General features: G+C 40.1%; 1 protein-coding gene and 1 non-coding gene across 2 annotated transcripts in view; both read left to right on the top strand.

Annotated features, from left to right (window-relative positions):
• Positions 1–19963, top strand: part of TTC39B (tetratricopeptide repeat domain 39B) — a 142782-nt gene that overhangs the window by 10407 nt on the left and 112412 nt on the right.
• On the top strand, positions 9140–9354 carry LOC119468828. The gene has a single exon (XR_005197597.1). It is a non-coding gene; the product is annotated as a small nucleolar RNA U3 (small nucleolar RNA).

Raw genomic sequence — 19963 nt, 5'->3', positions numbered from 1 at the left:
GGTACTATTAAAATGTGAATTTACTTTTTCTTTATGCTTTTACTTTAAAGTGTTACTGCTACTGGTACATTATCCTTGGATTTGATGAAGAATCTGCAGCTAACATTTTGGTGTGTTAAAATATATTTTTACCTTATTTTTGTGGTCAGTTGAGAAGAGAATTCTACACAAGTGCACATCTTAGAAGCAGAAGGGAAGTGATTGGCCCAAGGTCACTCAGCTGGCTTAGGCACAGAATCAGGGTTAGAAGCTTGGTTCCCTAATTCTAAACTCATTGCCCTTTCCACTAGGTCAGGCGGGCACAAACTTCTCAAACTCCACTGAGACGTCAAAAGCAGGCTGCCCATATCCTGCCTATTTTTGTAAACAAAGTTTTATTGAAACACAGCCATGCCCATTTGTTTAGGTGTTGCCTATGGCTGCTTTTGCCCTACTGTGGTACAGTTATGTGTGGCTCACACAACCTAAATATTTACATGCCTTTTGTGGAGGAAGTTTGCTGACCCCTGTACTAGGTGATTTCTAGGGATGCTGTAAGTTTGTTCGGAATGTGTTGTAAGCCTTATGAATTAAATGTGCTTATTTGCTTCATGTACATGTAAGCATCGAAAATTATGAAAAATAGAAAATTACTTGATATATCCCATTAATTGGTTTAGTTGTAAGTTCTGGAGTCAGTTGGACGTGGATTTGAATCCCTGCTCCTCCATGTATAACCCGGGGTAAGTTACTCAATCTCTGTCTTCCATATTCACCAGAAAAATGGCGGAGAACCTGTGGTGAGGGTTAAAGGCCTATGTAGCACTTAGTGTGTGGGGCTCAGAAGTTGGCTTGTAGCACTGTTGTCAAGGCTGCGCTCTGTGGCTGCTCACAGGCATTGTGTCAAGATTGGCCCAGCCAGAGTCTTGCACAAAAACCTCCCTCTGTGATGGAGTCCTGTAGAATAAATAAGTCACCTCTCAGGCTCCAGCTGGTAAATTCTTCAAGTTTACATCCTCCCACCTTTCCTTTCCTGAGTGGGAGGGTAAACCACTTCACACAAAAGAGAGTAGTAAACAGGGGCTCAAAGGGCCGTCTGTTCCAGCTCTGTCTGAAACTGGAAAGTGTTAATATTTGCCAGCAAGGGGGGTGACAATGCCAGTGATATTTGGGAAACAGCATTTGGTCACTAACATATAAATGATGTTGTAACTTTTGTTTTCTCCAAACGTTTGGGTGAATGTCATAAGTTCTTACAGGGTTTTTTATGTAGCACCTAGATGTTAGTAGGAGACTGTGGCCTGTAAAAGGTATGTTTGTGTTCAGTTATTGAATGCAAGAGGCTAAAGGTAAAGGACGTAAGAGTGTCCCTGGAGGGACTCTAAGATTTTTGCTGTGCCCTAAAGCAGTGTTCTGTGCTGGACTGCCTTTTTTTTTTTTTTTTTTTTTTTTTTTTTTAAGCTACTGGCAGCTGACAGTAGACTGCCCTTTCTAAAATGCAAATCCATTTTCATCTTGCCTTTTAAAACCTGTCCACAGCTTCTCATTGCCTTTCAGGTAACATGCAAACACCTAAGCGTGACATATGATAACACAGAAACTTCAGCAGATTTAAATTTAAAGATGTTTAATTGATCCATGAAAGATTCATGAATCAGTCAGTCTCCGGAGCCAGAGTAGGCTCAGAGACTGCAGTAAGCCATGTGGTGGAAGTTGATTTACGGACAGAAAAAGGAAAGTGACGTGTAGAAAATGGGAAGTGAGGTACAGACAGCCCGCGGGTCTGGTTACAGCTCAGAGTTGGCATTATTTGAACGCGGTTCCAACCGTTGGCTACGTTTGATGGGCCAAAACTCGAGATTGGCACAAGTGTTGCTAAGGTCTGTTGACACCTCCATTGTAACTCAGGATGTGCAGAGAAATTAGGCTGAACTTAAAATATGTAAGGAGGCAGCTTTAGGCTAAACTTGATTGAACACTTGTAAGGCCTTCCTTAGCATCTTGCTAAGCGGGTCTCATATTGTAGTGTGCATAGAAATCACCTGGCTGGGGTACAGGCAGCCTGTGACAATGCACATCCCTTTGTCTCACCATCAGCGAGTCTTGCTCAGTGGGTCTGGGGTGGGGCTCTCGCATTCCTAATGTGGACTTTTAACGTCAGCCATTCTGACGTGCTTGTGGTTTCTTCTCTCATGCCCAATTTCCCAAAAGGTGGTCATTTCTCCCCACCTTTTATACACTGTTCCCTCACCTGTTTCTTTTTTAATCATTTCAGACCTCTCTCAGGCACCCCTCTTCCTCCCGACTCGGTAACTACAGTCATGCATCATTAAATGAGGATATGTTCTCTGAGAAATGTGTTGTGAGGCAATGTCATCATGTGCGAGCATCAAAGAGTCCTTACGCAACCTAGATGACACAGCCTGCTATACACCTAGGCTCTCTGGCACAGCCTGTTGCTCCCAGGTTATAAGCCTGCACAACGTGTTACTGTACCAAATACTGTCGGCCATTATAACACAGTGGTACTTGTGTATCTAAACATAGAAAAGGTATAGTAAAATATGGCATACAATATAATAAGCAGTACACCTGTATAGGGCACTTACCATGGATAGAGCCTGCAGGATTCGGAGTTGCTCTGGGTGAGTCAGGGAGTGAGTGATGAGTGAATGTGAAGGCCTAGAACATCGCTACACACTAGTGTAGACTTTTTGAACACTGTCCACTTAGGCTGTACACATTTATATTTTTTTCCTTAATAATAAACCTCTGCTTAATATAACTTTCTTACTTTATACACTTTTTAATTTTTTAAAACTTTCTGGCACTTTGACAATAACACTTAGCTGAAAACACAAACACATTGCACAGCTGTACAAAATATTTTCTTAGTGTCCTTATTCAAGCTTTTTTCTATTTTAAAAGTTTTTGACTTTTACTTGGTAAACTTTTTTTTAAGAACTAAGACATAAAGACACATATTAGCCTAGGCCTACATAGGGTAAGGATCACCAGCGTCACTGTCTTCAGGGCAGTAACTTGGCTGGAGCTGTCATCTCCTATAACAATGCCTTCTTCTGGAATACCTCCTGAAGGACCTGCCTGAGGCTATTTTAGAGTTAACTGTTCTTTTTTTAATAAGTTGAAGGAGAAGTGTACACTCTAAAATCATGATGAAAAATATAGTATAATAAATACATAAACCAGTAACGGTTGTTTTTATTATTCTGTACTGTATTATTCTGTACTATACGTAATTGTATGTGCTATACTTTTATATGACTGGCAGTGCCATAGGTTTGTTTATACCCACATCACCACTAATGTGTAGGTAACTCATCACACTGTGTTATAATGGCTATGAATAGGCGATAGGAACCTTGCAGCTCCACTATAATCTTATGGGACCACCGTGGTGCATGTGGTCCATCACTGACTGTTGTAGTCACATAGCTCTTGTCTGTATTTAGCATTCTTGGCTGCCTTGAGAAGAACTATTCCTTCTTTGGCATACATGCTGCTGTGGCATCCAACAGGAATGGGATGTGGGCATTAACTATGAATCTTTCCTGCTCTGTAAAATTCTAGCCCTATGAATGTACCCTGACAATGTAAACTTTATACATAATTGCTAATTAAGTTAACAGCTACGAATAAGTATTTAAAGTGTGCCAGTTACTGAGGCACCAGGCTGCACTCGGCAACTCTGAAGTAGGCGTTAGAATCTCCATCAGATTGATCAGGAGACTGATGCGTACAGAGAGGTTAAGTTACTTGACCAAAGGCACTTTACTGGCAGGAGGCAGAACTCCACTGGTCTGCTGCCTTGCAAGCCTGCTCATGTTCTTTCCTGTCTCCCATATGCCTTGCTAGGAACAGATACCACAAATCTGAAATTCAGGTGTGTCAGGAAAGAGGCTGATTTTTTTTTAAATTCTTTGTCCTACTTGAGATTGGTCCCTTTTGTTACACTGGTAATGGCTTAGAGAAATGCAACCGTTTGTGCATAATTCCAGCAGGAACCTAAACATGTTATATAAATAGCAGCTGCCTTAAGGAATGAATAGAAAATCAGGAAAAGTCATCATCCATATGAACTCTGCATATCATCTGCTTTCCTGCAAATTGTATTAGTTTGTTCTCATGCTGCTGATAAAGACATAACTGAGACTGGGCAGTTTACAAAAGAAAGAGGTTTAATGAACTTAACAGTTCCCCATGGCTGGGGAGGCCTCACAATCATGGCAGAAGGCAAGGAGGAGCAAGTCACATTTTACATGTATGGCAGCAAGCAAAGAGAGAGCTTGTGCAGGGAAACTCCCCTTTTAAAAACATGAGATCTCATGAGACTTATTCACCATCATGAGAATAGCACAGGAAAGACCGGCCCCTGTAATTCAATTACCTCCCACTGGGTCTCTCCCACAATATGTAGGAATTGTGGGAGGTACAATTCAAGATGAGATTTGGGTGGGGACACAGCCAAACCATGTCATGAATGGAACAAATTATTCATGTGGATGGTGTGTTCCCACAAGAGGTGGTGGCTCTTCTCCATAAAAAGCAGCAAAGAAATTCCTTTAATGCTGTCTAACAATGTAAGAGTTTTATCCTCTCAGTCAGGAGGGAGACTTTACCTTCATAATCCATTAGCATTATCTCAATACACTTAAACACACCCTGCTTTATTGAGGTGTGCTTTTCAGTACTCCTTTTAAGTATAACCCAAAAAATGTCTGAGACAGATCTCTCAGACATTAGAGGATTATTTTGCCAGGGTTGAGGCTGTGCCCGGGAAGGAGACACAGTTACAGTAGGATCTGTGCCCTGTGCTTTTTCCAAAGACGATTTTGAGTGCAACATTTAAAGGAGAGAGTGGCAGAAGGGGAAAGGAGGAAAGAAAAAAAGGTAGTCAGGTAGTGAGGTAAGGGGTCACATTCTTGTGAGCCTCTGATTAGCACTCACTGAATCCACCTCTTTGATGCGAAAGGAGGGAGTAGAGAAGCAGTCAGTTATGCATTCTGCATTTTAAATCTGCATTTTACCTAAGATAAAGTAATCACAGAGCAGAGGAAGAGATCAAACATGCATTTGTCTCTGGGTGGGTGGTAGGACAATTTCTAGTCTCATCTTGGTCCCAAACCTGTGAAGATAAGCTGTTAAGTTATATCTTCAGGGTGAGATTCAACAGAACTCTGTTTTTTGGAAAAGACTTTGGGGCCCACAAAGCATTTCCTTGTGAGCGATTTGTGAGGGAGACCACCTGAGGAGATAGGTGAGCGTCTATTATTGCAGCTATCTGTTTAGGAACAGAAGAAAGGCAGTTTTGCATGGCTCAGTTCCCACGCTTAACTTTTCCCTTTAGCATACTGAGTTTAGGTCCCGAGATTTTATCTTCCTTTAACATAATGTTCAAGTCAGTGGATTTTTAGTAAATTTACAAAGTTGCATTGCCATCACCACAATCCAATTTAAGAACATTTCTATCACCCCATAAAGATTTCTCTAACCATTTCCTCTCACCCTAGTATACTTGTCATACTTAAAATTATTGAAAAATTAAAAATCAGGAGAAAGTAAAATTTCCCAGGTAGAAATAGAAGTGAGCAGTTGTTATATATGATGAGGCAAAAGCACAAGGGTTAGGCCTCACAAAGCAAGACTGGGGGAGCCCGGGTGCTTTTGGGTCAGTGTTTGGCTTTGGCTCTCACAGTGGACATCATCAGGAGGTCAAGGGCTGTGTGAATTACTCCTGCACACGTGAATAATTTGTTCTGTTTGCAAGAGGGCAGATGATATGTAGATCATATAGATGATGACTTTTACTGATTTTCTATTCATTCCTTAAGGCAGCTGCTATTTATCCAACATGATTAGGTTCTTGTTGGAAGGATACACAAACAGTTGCATTTCTAAACCATTACCAATTGAACCAAAAGGAATGCCACTGGATGGAAAGTCTCAAGTAGGACAAATAATTAAAAAAAAAAAATCAGCCTCTTTCCTGGCATACCTAAATTTCAGATTTGCATCTGTTCCTAGCAAGGCATGTGGGAGAGAGGAAAGAACATGGGTAGGCTTGCAAGGCAGCAGACATGGGGGAGTTCTGCCACTTGCTGGCATTATGTCTTTGAGCAAGCAACTTAACTTCTCTATAAGCGTCAGCCTCCGGATCAATCAAATGGGGATTCTAATGTCTGCCTCGTAGTGGCTGTGTGCAGCTCTGGTGCCTCAGTGCCTGGCACACTTTAAATACTTATTTGCAGCCATTAATTTAATTAGCATTTGTGTATAAAGTTTACTTTTTGTAAGTACATTCATATGACTAGAGTTTTACAGAGCAGGAAAGAATCATAAGATTATTTAAAATACTGCAACTAGGCATATTGAACATTTTGGTATTAAATATTCATTTACTGATAGTAATTTTTGTTTTTGGGAGGAAAGGTTTTGTTTTTATTTTTATTTTAAAATGCAAAGAGCGGTAAATGTCCTTTTGGAGAACTGGCTCAAGCCAGGTAACCAAGGGCAAGGCACTTTGAGCCACAGTTTTCTCACTCATACGGTGGGGCTTGATCATATAATGTATGCAGCTTGCTACCTGGGTTAGATAAGGAACATTCACAAAAATAAGGATAATTATAATTTAAAAGCCTGTAATTAAGTGCTCCTATAGGTCTGGGTTTTTCACATGTCTAACAACTTGCTTATTTAGTGATAATAGTCTATGAGAGTTCCCTGACTCCTCTCACAGGATGTGTGACTGGGTGTGGCTTGTCTGTTTGGCTGCCTCACATACTCAAACACACAGACGGGAGCACATAGATGGGCAGGTGCAGAAGCTGGGGCAAGCACCCCTGGGCTCCAGCCCCACAGCAGTATCCAGGGGTGGGTGTTTGTGACTCCCAAAACCCAAGTGGCATGTGTTACAGTTTTCTCTTTTAACCTTGCCGTCCATGGATGGCTTAAGTGTTAACCAGCTCAGTGCCCTCTTGGTACCCAAGTTCTTGTCCAACGTCCAGGAAGGATCAGGTCACACATGGACTTGAAGAATGAATGCAGGGGTTTTACTGTGTGGTGGAGGTGGCTCTCAGTGGGATGAATGGGGAGCTGGAAGCAGGATGGAGTGGGAAGATGATCTTCCCCTGGAGTTTGGTTGTCCAGCAGTGGATCTCCTCTCTGACCATCCCCAGCTGAACTCCTCTCAATGTTCAAATGCTCCTTCTCTTCTCTTTGCTGTGCCATTCTGCCATTTTTCTGTTCTTCTGTTCATTTCCTTGTGGAGCTGGAGTTTTGGGGTTTATATGGTTATAGGATAGAAGAGATGTGGTGGGCCAAAAGGCAAGTTTTGGGTGCAAAAACAGGAATGGTCATTCTCATTTAGGCCTGCGGGTTACCAGGCCGGAGGATGGGGCTTTTGCCAGGGAACCACCCTCTTCTACCCGGTATTTCCCTGTTTCCTGTCCATATCATATGGATGTATTGGTATTTCTCCCAACTTTGATAGAAAACATTGAGATTCTTGGTATCCTTTTTCATCAGACATAACTCAAATGTAGTTTGATTTCATAAATGGTAGAAATGACTTTATTAAGGTGTGGGGCGCTACAAGCCTAATTGTATAGTTAATTATATTTGAAATGTAAAAAGTAAAGCTGCTAGCTTAGAAAGAAACTTTTTTTTTTTTCTAAAGGTTTTCTTGCCTTTATCTCTCTTTCTAGTTTATGGTGGAGGAGTTCACATTTTAACTTAAATGAGGGTGCCCCTGTTTGATAATTACAAGCCCAGTCCAAGAGGGTACTTTAGGTCTGTAAGCTTGGGGAAGCAGGTACCACATGACAATAGATTAGACTCTGACATTTTAAGACTGAGGGACATGTGACATGCTTAATGAGCTCTTATCTCTTTGTTAAAGACCACAAAGCATCCCATTTCAACTGTGGCAATTAGAGACAATCATCTCCTCCTTACGATTGACCTGTTCTGTTGTCTGTAGCCATTTCTCAGCTTTCTTAATTTTCGCAGTTCTTTATTTTCAGATTGACCTCGCAGCTTTGTCAGATGTCACTATAGATTTCTGTCCCTCTCTCTTAATAAGAAATGATTTTAAGAGATTGTGTTTTAGTGATCTACACTATTATTCTCATATGAATGCAGATGGACCTTTGGGCTCCCCTCCAAGCATTTACAGCAAAGAGTAAACAGATCAGTTAAAATTTAGTAGTGAAACTCAGCTTCAGACAATGGCAAATCAAGCAGGCCCCCAATATCCTTATTTTAATAAAGTTCATTTTATAATGAACATCGGTGTGTCAAATATGTATGTCCATGGCTACATAACTCAGCTTTCCTTAGGAGAATTAGAAAAATAATTTAGTCTTATTGCTGAAGTTTAGCTATGTCTTAGCCTTGTAAGATTTCTTGACAAAACAGAATTCTCATAATAAGCTAGTTCTAGGTATTAGAATTTTCTGAGAGGGGATACATTTTGAGAAATTGGAAAGTTGCCCAGGCCAAATTTGGGACAATTTGGTTGACAAAATAATTAAGAACATTAGAATATTATGGACCATAGAAAGTAATAGGAATCCTTGAGTGCATGTGAATGATAAAGAAATAACTAGATAGATAAATGAGGGAGACGAAAGACTTTTGCTTTAGTAGAATACCAGAGGCAGATTGGCAGAAGTGGAGGGAGTGCTGACGTTGGGAGCTCAGTTCCAGCTGTCATCGTAAAGATGCAGTCAAGTAGCACCACCCTAGGTGCTAAATCTAGGAGTACTTTGGGTGAGGAGCATGATGTTTACCTGATCTTACACTATCTCACCAGAGACTCCTTATTAATTGCAAGACAAATATAGTAACTATGCAGTGGAGAAATAGGACAACATTTTGACCAGGTGGCCAAAATTAACATCACAGGTGGAAGCAGATGAACATCTGTGCCTCTGGATATGAATGCCCTTATGAGGACACTATTCCGCAGTACTCTAACCTGACTTCTAATCACAAGGAAACATCAGAGAAACTTTAAATGAGGAAGAGGAAGATACTACTATTTAAAAGAGAGGAGGGCTGTAGTCTCCAAGACTGTTGATATTGTAAAACAACTGGGCTGTGAAAATGTTTCAGATTAAAGGAGGCTAAAGAATTGTGAAAGACTATACTTTCAGGGATCATTTCTATAGTTTGTTACTAGAGAAGTTTTTCTGAATGTGTAGAGCACCGGAAACCACGAGGAAGAGGTGCAGTGTTCTCTCCTGAGCGTGAAGCTGGCTTTTGGTGTGGCATTTTGCAACTGTCACTTGCCATTGATGATCGTTCTTCTCTTCCTGTGGAAGAGTTAGAGGGAGAGGACACAGTCTGAGGGGAAAAAAAAAGAATTGTGATAGCCAGATGCAAAGGCAGAGCCTAGACTGATTCCTGTTCTGCAGGGGAGAAAATGCTGTGAAGGACGTTGCTGGGTCTGTTGACAAAATTGGACTGTGGACAGTAACGTAAAGTAGTTTAATTTGTGTAAGTAGATAACTCTGCTGTGGTGATGTAAGAGAATATCCTTATTTTTAGGAAACATGCACTGCAAATCTGGCTTTTATTAAGTAAATGCAAATCAATAAAATAATAAAATCAATGGTATTTTGGATTTTGTACTATACACCTTTCCCAGGATTACATTTTTCACTTAATATATCTTAAAGATATATTTACAGTTTGCTTTATTCTTTATATAATGTCTGAAGAGAGTTGGAGAATTGTACCATAGTTTATTTAATTACTTGTCTATTGAAGATTATTTGGGTCTAATTCTAATTTCTAATTTCTTTTGCAACACAGTGTGTATCATAATCTTGGTACATGAAACTGTAGTACATGAAAATTTTAATAATGCAGCATCCTGGAAGTAGCATTCTGTGTCAATGTATGTGTGTTTAAATTATTTAATGGATCCTGCAAAACTGACTTCTAAACAGACTGTAACAATAGAATATGCTCATTTTCTAGCATTTCTGCCAGCTGTGGATATTATCAACCTTGTAAATTTTTGCCAATCACAGGGACAAAAATAATATGATTTTTTAAGTACACATTTCCACATTTATTGGCTAATGGGCTTCTTTTTCAGTGCACTGTGAAGAGTGCACGTCACACCCTTTTGGTTGTCTATTTCTTATGAACTGTAGGAGTTCTTTATTTATTCTAAATAGTGATTTTTTTACCTGTTAAAGTGCCATAATTATTTTTTCTCAGCCAGTTGCTTGTCTTAGAAGTTTTAAATTTTTATGTAGCCAGATCTTTTACTCTTTAAGGCTTCTTCTCGTCTTTCTGTTTTGCTTACAAAGACTGGCCTGTCCCTGTTTCAAGGTTATTAGAAAATATACTTATACATTTTTAATTTTTATATATATCTTTTTATATTGAAACTTGTATATGGGTTTAATTTTACTTTTGTCTCAATAGATAATCAATATCCTTAGCATCAATTATTAAATATTTTCTCTCTAATGTAAAAAAAATTTTCTTTTTGAGCTGGAGTCTTGCTCTGTTGCCCAGGCTGGAGTGCAATGGTGCAATCTCAGCTCCCTGCAACCTCCACCTCCAGGATTCAAGCAATTCTCCTGCCTCAGCCTCCCAAGTAGTTGGGATTACAGGTGCTTACCACCACACCTGACTACTTTTTGTATTTTTAGTAGAGACAGTGTTTTACCATGTTGGCCAGGCTGGTCTTGAACTCCCAACCTCAGGTGATCCATCTGCCTCTGCCTCCCAAAGTACTGGGATTACAGGTGTGAGCCACTGCACCAGGCCCTTATGTAAAATTCCTGTACACAATTAACCGAATAATAAAATTCAGTTAATTGTGTACAGGAATGCCTGTCTATATTCTTTATTATGTTCTATTGATCTCTCTATATATGTTCCTGTGACAATTTCATAGTTTTGATTTGTCAGGGCAAATCCTACACATTTTTTTCCTTCTCAATAACTTTAGAACTACTTGTGAGGTTCCATTGAGAGTTCTGCTGCGAATTTTATTGACTGAGTTCTTGCTATGTAAAAAAGTTTTCATGGCATGAAAAGGATCTCAGGCTATGGAGTCAGATTGGCCTGTGTATAAACCAGTTGTTACCTGTGGGATGATAATTGCACCTATTTTAGAGAAATGTCAGGTTTAAATGAGCCAGTGAATAAAAGTGCAAAAGCTAATGCTTTGTGTATAGATGTGCTGAAAAATATTATGTATATCCCATAGTGACAGAGAAATGATATGTTCTGTGACAGTGTTACAGCTTCTTAATCAGAATTGCCTTGTATTTATTTAAGAAATAGCATATTTATATACACATGTGAGTAAAGTTTCTGTCTTTAGTGATATTACACTTGATATGTAAAGAAATACATTAGTGTATTCCTGTACCCACTCATTTGTTTCTTTATTGATTCTTTGCAGTAGTATCTTGGTGCAGCTGCTGTGGGTAGGCACTGTGCTTGTTGCTTGTGGATAGAGTTTGTAGATATGCCTTATGGTACTTGCCACCTGGAGGGAGGACAGACGTGAAACTAATAACTGTACCTAATTTTATAATTGTGATTCAGAAATTACGGTGCGAAGAGAAGTTACAGTGTCTTTACGTCTCTGGCCCAGTTTGATGAAGTTCACTTTGTCAAATAGCTCAGTTTGTTGAATTTACAAAATTTGTTTCTCAAACATAGTTTTAAAAGTTTTAATGAGATGAGTGTAGATTAGATTCTGAAGCTGGGCTCCGTGGGTTTAAATCCTGATTCTGCCGCTTACATGCTTTGTGACCTTGTGAGTTACTTAATCTCTCTGTGCTACCCTTTCATTATATGTAAACTGAGTAGAATACCAAGCCACTTCTGAGGGTTTTTAAGAAGAGCAAATGAGTTGTTATATGTAAAAGTGTGTGCAGCAGTGCCTGACTCATGGAGTGTTGTAGAGGCTGTGTTAGCCATTATTGTGACAGTGTTAGCGTCGAAAATTTTAACACCTCATACGGAATTTTAGAATGATTTCTTTTCCCAAATTCTTCTAAAAACCAACTTTCTCTTGGTATAACTTACATGCAGCAAAACATACCCATGTTAAGAGTACAGATTAAGTTTTATAAATGTATGCACCATTTAATCACCAGCACAACCAGGCAGAAGATTTCCATCAGCCCCCAAAGTTCCCTGGTATCTATCCCTCTGTAGTCGTTTCAAATTCCTTTTAATGCCTTTGTTTTATGAGAGTGTTAGTCTTTGTCTTTTAACATGCTTAGAATTTTCAATTCATTTTTTTGGTGGATAATGTATATGAAATTTGAGATGCTAGTTATATGGTCTGTTATACTAATTATCACTTCTGGCAGTCTCTATTTCCTGGGAGTTTTAAATACGTTTCTATATTTAATTGCCTCTTTATTATTTTATATATATATATTTTATTGCACTTTAGGTTCTGGGGTACACATGCGGAACATGCAGGATTATTGCATAGGTACATACATGGCAATGTGGTTTGCTGCCTTCATCCCCGTCACCTATATCTGACATTTCTCCCCATGTTATCTCTTCCCAACCTCCCTCCTCCCCGCTGCCCCTCCCCTGTTGCCCCCAACAGACCCCAGTGTGTGATGCTCCCCTCCCTGTGTCCATGTGTTCTCATTGTTCAATACCGCCTATGAGTGAGAACATGTGGTGTTTCTTTTTCTGTTCTTGTGTTAGTTTGCTGAGAATGATGGCTTCGAGGTTCATCCATGTCCCAACAAAGGACATGAATTCATCGTTTTTTATGGCTGCATAGTATTCCGTGATGTATATGTGCCACATTTTCCTTGTCCAGTCTATCATAGATGGGCATTTGGGTTGGTTCCAGGTCTTTGCTATTGTAAACAGTGCTGCTGTGAACATTTGTGTGCATGTGTCTTTATAATAGAACAACTTCTGATCCTTTGGGTATATACCCAGTAATGGGATTGCTGGGTCAAATGGAATTTCTATTTCTAGGTCCTTGAGGAATTGCCACACTGTCTTCCACAACGGTTGAACTAATTTATATTCCTACCAACAGTGTAGAAGCGTTCCTATTTCTCCACATCCTCTCCAGCATCTGTTGTCTCCAGACTTTTTAATGATCACCATTCTAACTGGTGTGAGATAGTATCTCAATGTGGTTTTGATTTGCATTTCTCTAATGACCAGTGATGATGAGCACTTTTTCATATGTTTGTTGGCCACATGTATGTCTTCTTTTGAAAAGTGTCTGTTTATATCCTTTGCCCACTTTTGAAAGGGTTTGTTTCTTTTTTACTTGTACATCTGTTTTAGTTCTTTGTAGTTTCTGGATATTAGCCCTTTGTCAGATGGGTAGATTGCAAAAATGTTGTCCCATTCTGTTTGTTGCCGGTTCACTCTAATGATTGTTTCTTTTGCTGTACAGAAGCTCTGGAGTTTAATTAGATCCCATTTGTCTATTTTGGCTTTTGTTGCCATTGCTTTTGGTGTTTTAGTCATGAAGTCCCTGCCTATGCCTATGTCCTGAATGGCTTTGCCTAGGTTTTCTTCTAGGGTTTTTATGGTATTAGGTCTTATGTTTAAGTCTTTAATCCATCTGGAGTTAATTTCAGTGTAAGGTGTCAGGAAGGAGTCCAGTTTCTGCTTTCTGCATGTGGCTAGCCAGTTTTCCCAACACCATTTATTTAACAGGGAATCCTTTCCCCACTGCTTGTTTTTGTGAGGTTTGTCAAAGATCAGATGGTTGTAGATGTGTGGCCTTGCCTCTGAGGCTTCTGTTCTGTTCCATTGGTCTATATCTCTGTTTTGGTACCAGTACCATGCTGTTTTGATTACTGTAGCCTTGTAGTATAGTTTGAAGTCAGGTAGCATGATGCCTCTAGCTTTGTTCTTTTTGCTTAGGATTGTCTTGGCTATGCAGGCTTTTGGTTCCATGTGCAGTTTAAGGTAGTTTTTTCCAGTTCTGTGAAGAGGGTTATAGGTAGCTTAATGGGTATAGCGTTGAATCTATAAATTACTTTGGGCAGTATGGTCATTTTCACGATATTGATTCTTCCTAACCGTGAGCATGGAATGTTTTTCCATCTGTTTGTGTCCTCTCTTACTTCCTTGAGCAGTGGTTTGTAGTTCTCCTTGAAGAGGTCCTTTACATCCTTTGTTAGTTGTGTTCCTAGGTATTTTATTCTCTTTGTAGCATGTGTGAATGGCAGTTAGTTCTTGATTTGGCTCTCTTTAAGTCTGTTATTGGTGTATAGGAATGCTTGTGATTTCTGCACATTGATTTTGCTTCCTAAGATTTTGCTGGAGTTGCTTATCAGTTTCAGGAGATTTTGGGCTGAGACAATGGGGTCTTCTAACTATACAGTCATGTTGTCTGCAAATAGAGACAATTTGACTTCCTCCTTTCCTAATTGAATACCCTTTATTTCTTTTTCTTGCCTGATTGCTCTGGCTAGAGCTTCCAATGCTATATTGAATAGGAGTGGAGAGAGAGAGAGGGCATCCTTGTCTAGTGTCGGATTTCAAAGGGAATGCTTCCAGTTTTTGCCCATTCAGTATGATATTGGCTGTGGGTTTGTAGTAAATAGCTTTTATTATTTTGAGATACATTCCATCGATACCTAGTTTATTGAGAGTTTTTAGCATAAAGGGCCACTGAATTTTGTTGAAGGTCTCTGCATCTATTGAGGTAATGATGTGGTTTTTGTTTTTGGTTCTGTTTATGTGGTGGATTACGTTTATAGACTCGGGTATGTTGAATCAGGCTTGCATCCCTGGGATGAAGCCTACTTGATTGTGATGGATAAGCTTTTTGATGTGCTGTTGCAGTTGGTTTGCCAGTATTTTATTGAAGATTTTTGCATCTATGTTCATCATGGATATTGACCTGAAGTTTTCTTTTCTTGTTGATTCTGCCAGGTTTTGGTATCAGGATGATGTTGGTCTCATAAAATGATTTGGGAAGGATTCCCTCTTTTTGGATTGTTTGGAATAGTTTCAGAAGGAATGATACCAGCTTCTCCTTATATGTCTGGTAGAATTTGGCTGTGAACCCATCTGGACCTGGGCGTTTTTTGGTTGGTAGGCTATTAATTGCTGCCTCAACTTCAGCCCTTGTTATTGGTCTATTCAGAGTTTCGACTTCTTCCTGGTTTAGGCTTGGGAGGGTGCAGGTGTCCAGGAATTTTTCCATTTCTTCCAGGTTTACAGGTTTATGTGCATAGAGTTTTTTGTAGTAATCTCTGATGATAGTTTGTATTTCTGTGGAATCTGTGGTGATATCCCCTTTATCATTTTTTATTGCATGTATCTGATTATTCTCTCTTTTCTTTTTTATTAATCTGGCTAGTGGTCTGTCTATTTTGTTGATCTTTTCAAAAAACCAGCTTCTGGATTTATTGATTTTTTGAAGGGTTTTTTTTGTGTCTCTGTCTCCTTCAGTTCGGCTCTGATCTTAGTTATTTGTCTCCGGCTAGCTTTTGAGTTTCTTTTATATTGCTCCTCTAGCTCTTTCAATTTTGACAATACGGTGTCGAATTTAGATCTTTCCTTGCTTCGCATGTGGGCATTTATTGCTATAAATTTTCCTTTAGGCACTGCATTAAATGTATCCTAGGGATTCTGGTACGTTGTGTCTTCGTTCTCGTTGGTTTCGAAGAACATCTTTATTTCTGCCTTCATTTCATTGTTCATCCAGTCAACATTCAAGAGCAAGTTGTTCAGTTTCCATGAAGTTGTGTGGTTCTGAGTTAGTTTCTGAATTCTGAGTTCTAATTTGATTGCACTGTGATGTGAGAGACTGTTTATTGTGATTTCTGTTCTTTTGCTGAGGAGTGATTTACTTCCAATTATGTGGTCAAGAGTAGGTGCTGAGACGAATATATATTCTGTGGATTTAGGGTGGAGAGTTCTGTAGAGGTCTGTTAGGTTTGTTTTGTCCAGATCTGAGTTCAAGTCCTGGATATCCTTATTAATTTTCTCTCTCATTGAGCTGTCTAATATTGACAGTGGAGTGTTAAAGTCTCCCACTATTATTAAGTAGGAGTCTAAGTGTCTTTGTAAGTCATTAAGAACTTGCTTTATATATCTGGGTGCTCCTGTATTGGATGTGTATGTATTTAGGATCGTTAGTGCTTCTTCTTGCATTGATCCTTTTATCATTATGTAATGCCCTTCTTTGTCTCTTTTGATCTTTGTTGGTTTAAAGTCTATTTTATGAGAGAGACTAGGATTGCAACTTCTGCTTTTTTTTCCATTTGCTTGGTAAATCTTCCTCCATCCCTTTATTTTGAGCCTATGTGTGTCCTTGTGTGTGAGGTGGGTTTCCTGGATACACCACACTGATGATTTTTGACTTTTTATCCAATTTGCCAGTCTGTGTCTTTTGATTGGGGCATTTAGCCCATTTACATTTAAGGTTAATATTGTTATGTGTGAATTTGATCTTGCCATTTTGATGCTAGCTGGTTGTTTTGCCCATTAGTTGATGCAGCTTCTTCATTGTGTTGATGCTTTTTACCATTTGGTACGTTTTTGGAGTGGCTGGTACTGGTTGTTCCTTTCTATGTTTAGTGCTTCTTTCAGGAGCTCTTGTAAGGCAGACCTGGTGGTGACAAAATCTCTCACTGAGCAATTGCTTGGTTGTAAAGGATTTTATTTTTCCTTTAGTTATGAAGCTTAGTTTGGCTGGATATGAAATTCTAGGTTGAAAGTTATTTTCTTTAAGGATGTTGAATATTGGCCCCCGCTCTCTTCTGGCTTGTAGGGTTTCTGCCAAGAGATCCACTGTGAGTCTGATGGGCTTCCGTTTGTGGGTAACCCGACCTTTCTCTCTGGCTGCCCTTAGCATTTTTTCCTTCATTTCAACCCTGGTGAATCTGACGATTATGTGCCTTGCATTTGCTCTTCTTGAGGAATATCTTTGTGGTGTTCTCTGCATTTCCTGGACTTGAATATTGGCCTGCTTTGCTAGGTTGGGGAAGCTCTCCTGGATAATATCCTGGATAGTGTTTTCCATCTTGGATTAATTTTTTCCATCATATTCAGGTACACCTATCAAACGTAGGTTAGGTCTTTTCACATAATCCCATATTTCTTGTAGGCTTTGTTCATTTCTTTTTACTCTTTTTTCTCTAATCTTGCCTTCTTGTTTTATTTCATTGAGTTGATCTTCAATCTCTGATATCCTTTCTTCTGCTTGGTTGATTCAGCTATTGAAACTTGTGTATGCCTTGTGAAGTTATCTTGTTGTGTTTTTCAGCTCCATCAAGTCATTTATATTCTTCTCTAAGCTGTTTATTCTCATTAGTATTTCGTCAAACCTTTTTTTCAAGGTTCTTAGTTTCTTTGCATTGGGTTAGAACATGTTCTTTTAGCTCAGAGAAGTTTAGTATTACCCACCTTCTGAAGCCTGTTTCTGTCAATTCATCAGACTCATTCCCCAACCAGCTTTGTTCTCTTGCTGGTAAGGAGTTGTGATCCCTTGGAGGAGGAGAGGCGTTCTGGTTTTGGGTATTTTCATCCTTTTTGCACTGGTTTCTTCCCATCTTTGTGGATTTATCTACCTGTGGCCTTTGTAGTTGGTGACTTTTGGATGGAGTCTCAGTGGATGTCCTTTTTGTTGATGATGAAGTTATTTCTTTCTGTTTTTTAGTTTTCCTTCTAACAGTCAGGCCCCTTTGCTGTAGGACTGCTGGAGGTCCACTCTAGATCCTGCTTGCCTAGGGATCACCCACAGGGGCTACAGAACAGTAAGGGTTGCTGCCAGTTTCTTCTTTTGTAATCTTTGTCCCAGAAGGATACCCAGCAGATATCAGCCTGAGCTCTCCTTTATGAGGTGTCTCTTTGGATATACAGGGGTCTGGGAGCTGCTTGAGGAGACAGTCTGCCCCTTATAGGAGCTCACATGCTGAGCTGTGAGCTCCATTGTTCCGTTTAGAGTTGCTGGGCAAGTACATTTAAGTCTGCTGCAGCAGAACTCATAACTCTGTTTTTTTCCCAGGTGCTCTGTCCTGGGAGGGTGGGGCTTTATTTATAAGTTCCTGATGTGCTCCTGTCTTTTTTCAGAGATGCCCTGTCCAGTGAGGAGGCAGCCTAGTCACAGTCTGCCAGCAGAGGCATTGCTGAGCTGCCACGGGCTCTGCCTAGCCGATGTATGAACTTCCTTGCAATTTTGTTTATAGAGGTATAGTTAGAACTGCCTCGGTAATGGTGGTCTCCCTCTGTAATGGCGGACTGCCTCTGTAATGGAGGACTGTCTCCGTAGTGGTAGACTGCCTCAGTAATGGCAAACTCCCTTCCCCCCAACGAAGCTGGACCCTCCCAGGTCCAGCTGCGCTTGCTGTGAAACTCTCAATCCAGAACGTTTCAGATTGATGGTCTTTGTGGATGTGGGACCTGCTGAACCCGATCACCTGGCTCCTTGTTTCAGCCACCTTTTTTTCAGTTAAACAGGCGGCTCTGTATCCTAGGCATTCCAGGCGCCAGTTGAAACGGCTGCCCAGATTTGTGTGAGTTTTTGTGCAGAGACCTGTGCTGGCTGAAACAGCCGTGCTGGAAACTCATGGCGCTTTTCAGCCTGGAATCCCCTGGTCTGTGGGCAGTAATAACTCGTTTGGAAATGCAGTGATCACTCACCCTCTGTATTGTTCTCACTGGGAACCGCACTACAGAGCTGTTCCAATTTGGCCATCTTGGATCCCTATCCTTTTTTTTTTTTTTTTTTTTTGAGGTGGAGTCCCGCTCTGTTGCCAGGCTGGAGTGCAGTAGCGCGATCTCGGCTTACTGCAACTGCCGACTTTGATCGTACAGGCGATTCTCTTGCCTCAGCCTCCCGAGTAGCTGGGATTACCGGCATGTGCCAGCATGCCCAGCTAATTTTCGTATTTTTAGGAGAGACAAGGTTTCATCCTGTTGGTCAGGCTGATCCTAATCTTCTAACCTCGTGATCCACCCTCCTCAGCCTCTCAAAGTGCTGGGATTACAGGCAGGAGCCATTGCACTCAGCCATTTAATTGCTTCTTGTTTGAAACCAAAATGTCCTCATTTTACTTAGAATAGTATTGGTTCACCAAGCAATTTGATGAACAAATTAATTTACAATCAAATTTATTTGAACTGTAAAACAAGTTAATTTGTTTTACAGTATAATTTAAAGTTCATTTTTCAAACATAATAAAATGTGTAGGTAAGTCTGGCTGTGGTGGCTTATGCCTGTAATCCTGGCACTTTGGGATGCTGAGGTACTGGATCACTTGAGGTCAGGAGTTTGAGACCAGCCTGGCCAACATAGTTAAGCCCCGTCTCTATGAAAAAATACAAAAATTAGCCAGGCTTGTTGGTGTGTGCCCGTAGGTCCAGCTACTCAGGGAAGCTGAAGTGGGATAATTGCTTCAACCTGGGAGCGGAGGTTGCAGTGAGCCAAGATCATGCCACTGCACTCCAGCCTGAGTAACAGAGTAAGACCCTTTCTCAAAAAGGAAAATAAATAAATAAATAAATAGAGAGGCATTTAGCTTCTTGCTAATTTTTTTTTTTTTTCCGCTCTTGCAGGGGGAATGTTGGGAGGCATGGAGGAAAATTTAATCTTAGCAGAAGTGAATATGTGGAAGCCTTAAGTTTTTCTCCCTTAGATTGCCCCAAAAGAACAGATTTAAGTTCTCAGTATCTCTGCTTTGTTAATACAAAATTACCTGTGAGGATAGATACCGAGAGAGAGGGCACTGTATGAGTGGTCCAGTGTTTGGACACACAACTTTTCCCTGCAGTAACCACAATGAAAGTAATAATTTAATGGGAGCTGACATCATTGCATACTTACTATGGATAGGCATCATGTTAAATCCTGCATACATCTCATTTGATCCTTCAACCACATGATGAATATGAATCTTAGAGAAATTAACTATCTTGCCCAAGACCATACACAGTGGATTTGGGGTTTTTTTTTTTTTTTTTTTTTTTTTTT

The sequence above is a fragment of the Cebus imitator genome, unplaced genomic scaffold (genome assembly GCF_001604975.1).
Source record: "Cebus imitator isolate Cc_AM_T3 unplaced genomic scaffold, Cebus_imitator-1.0 Scaffold499, whole genome shotgun sequence".
Taxonomy (NCBI): Eukaryota; Metazoa; Chordata; class Mammalia; order Primates; family Cebidae; genus Cebus; species Cebus imitator.
Note: the sequence above shows the minus strand (reverse complement) of the source record. Positions and strands in the feature narration are given on the sequence as shown.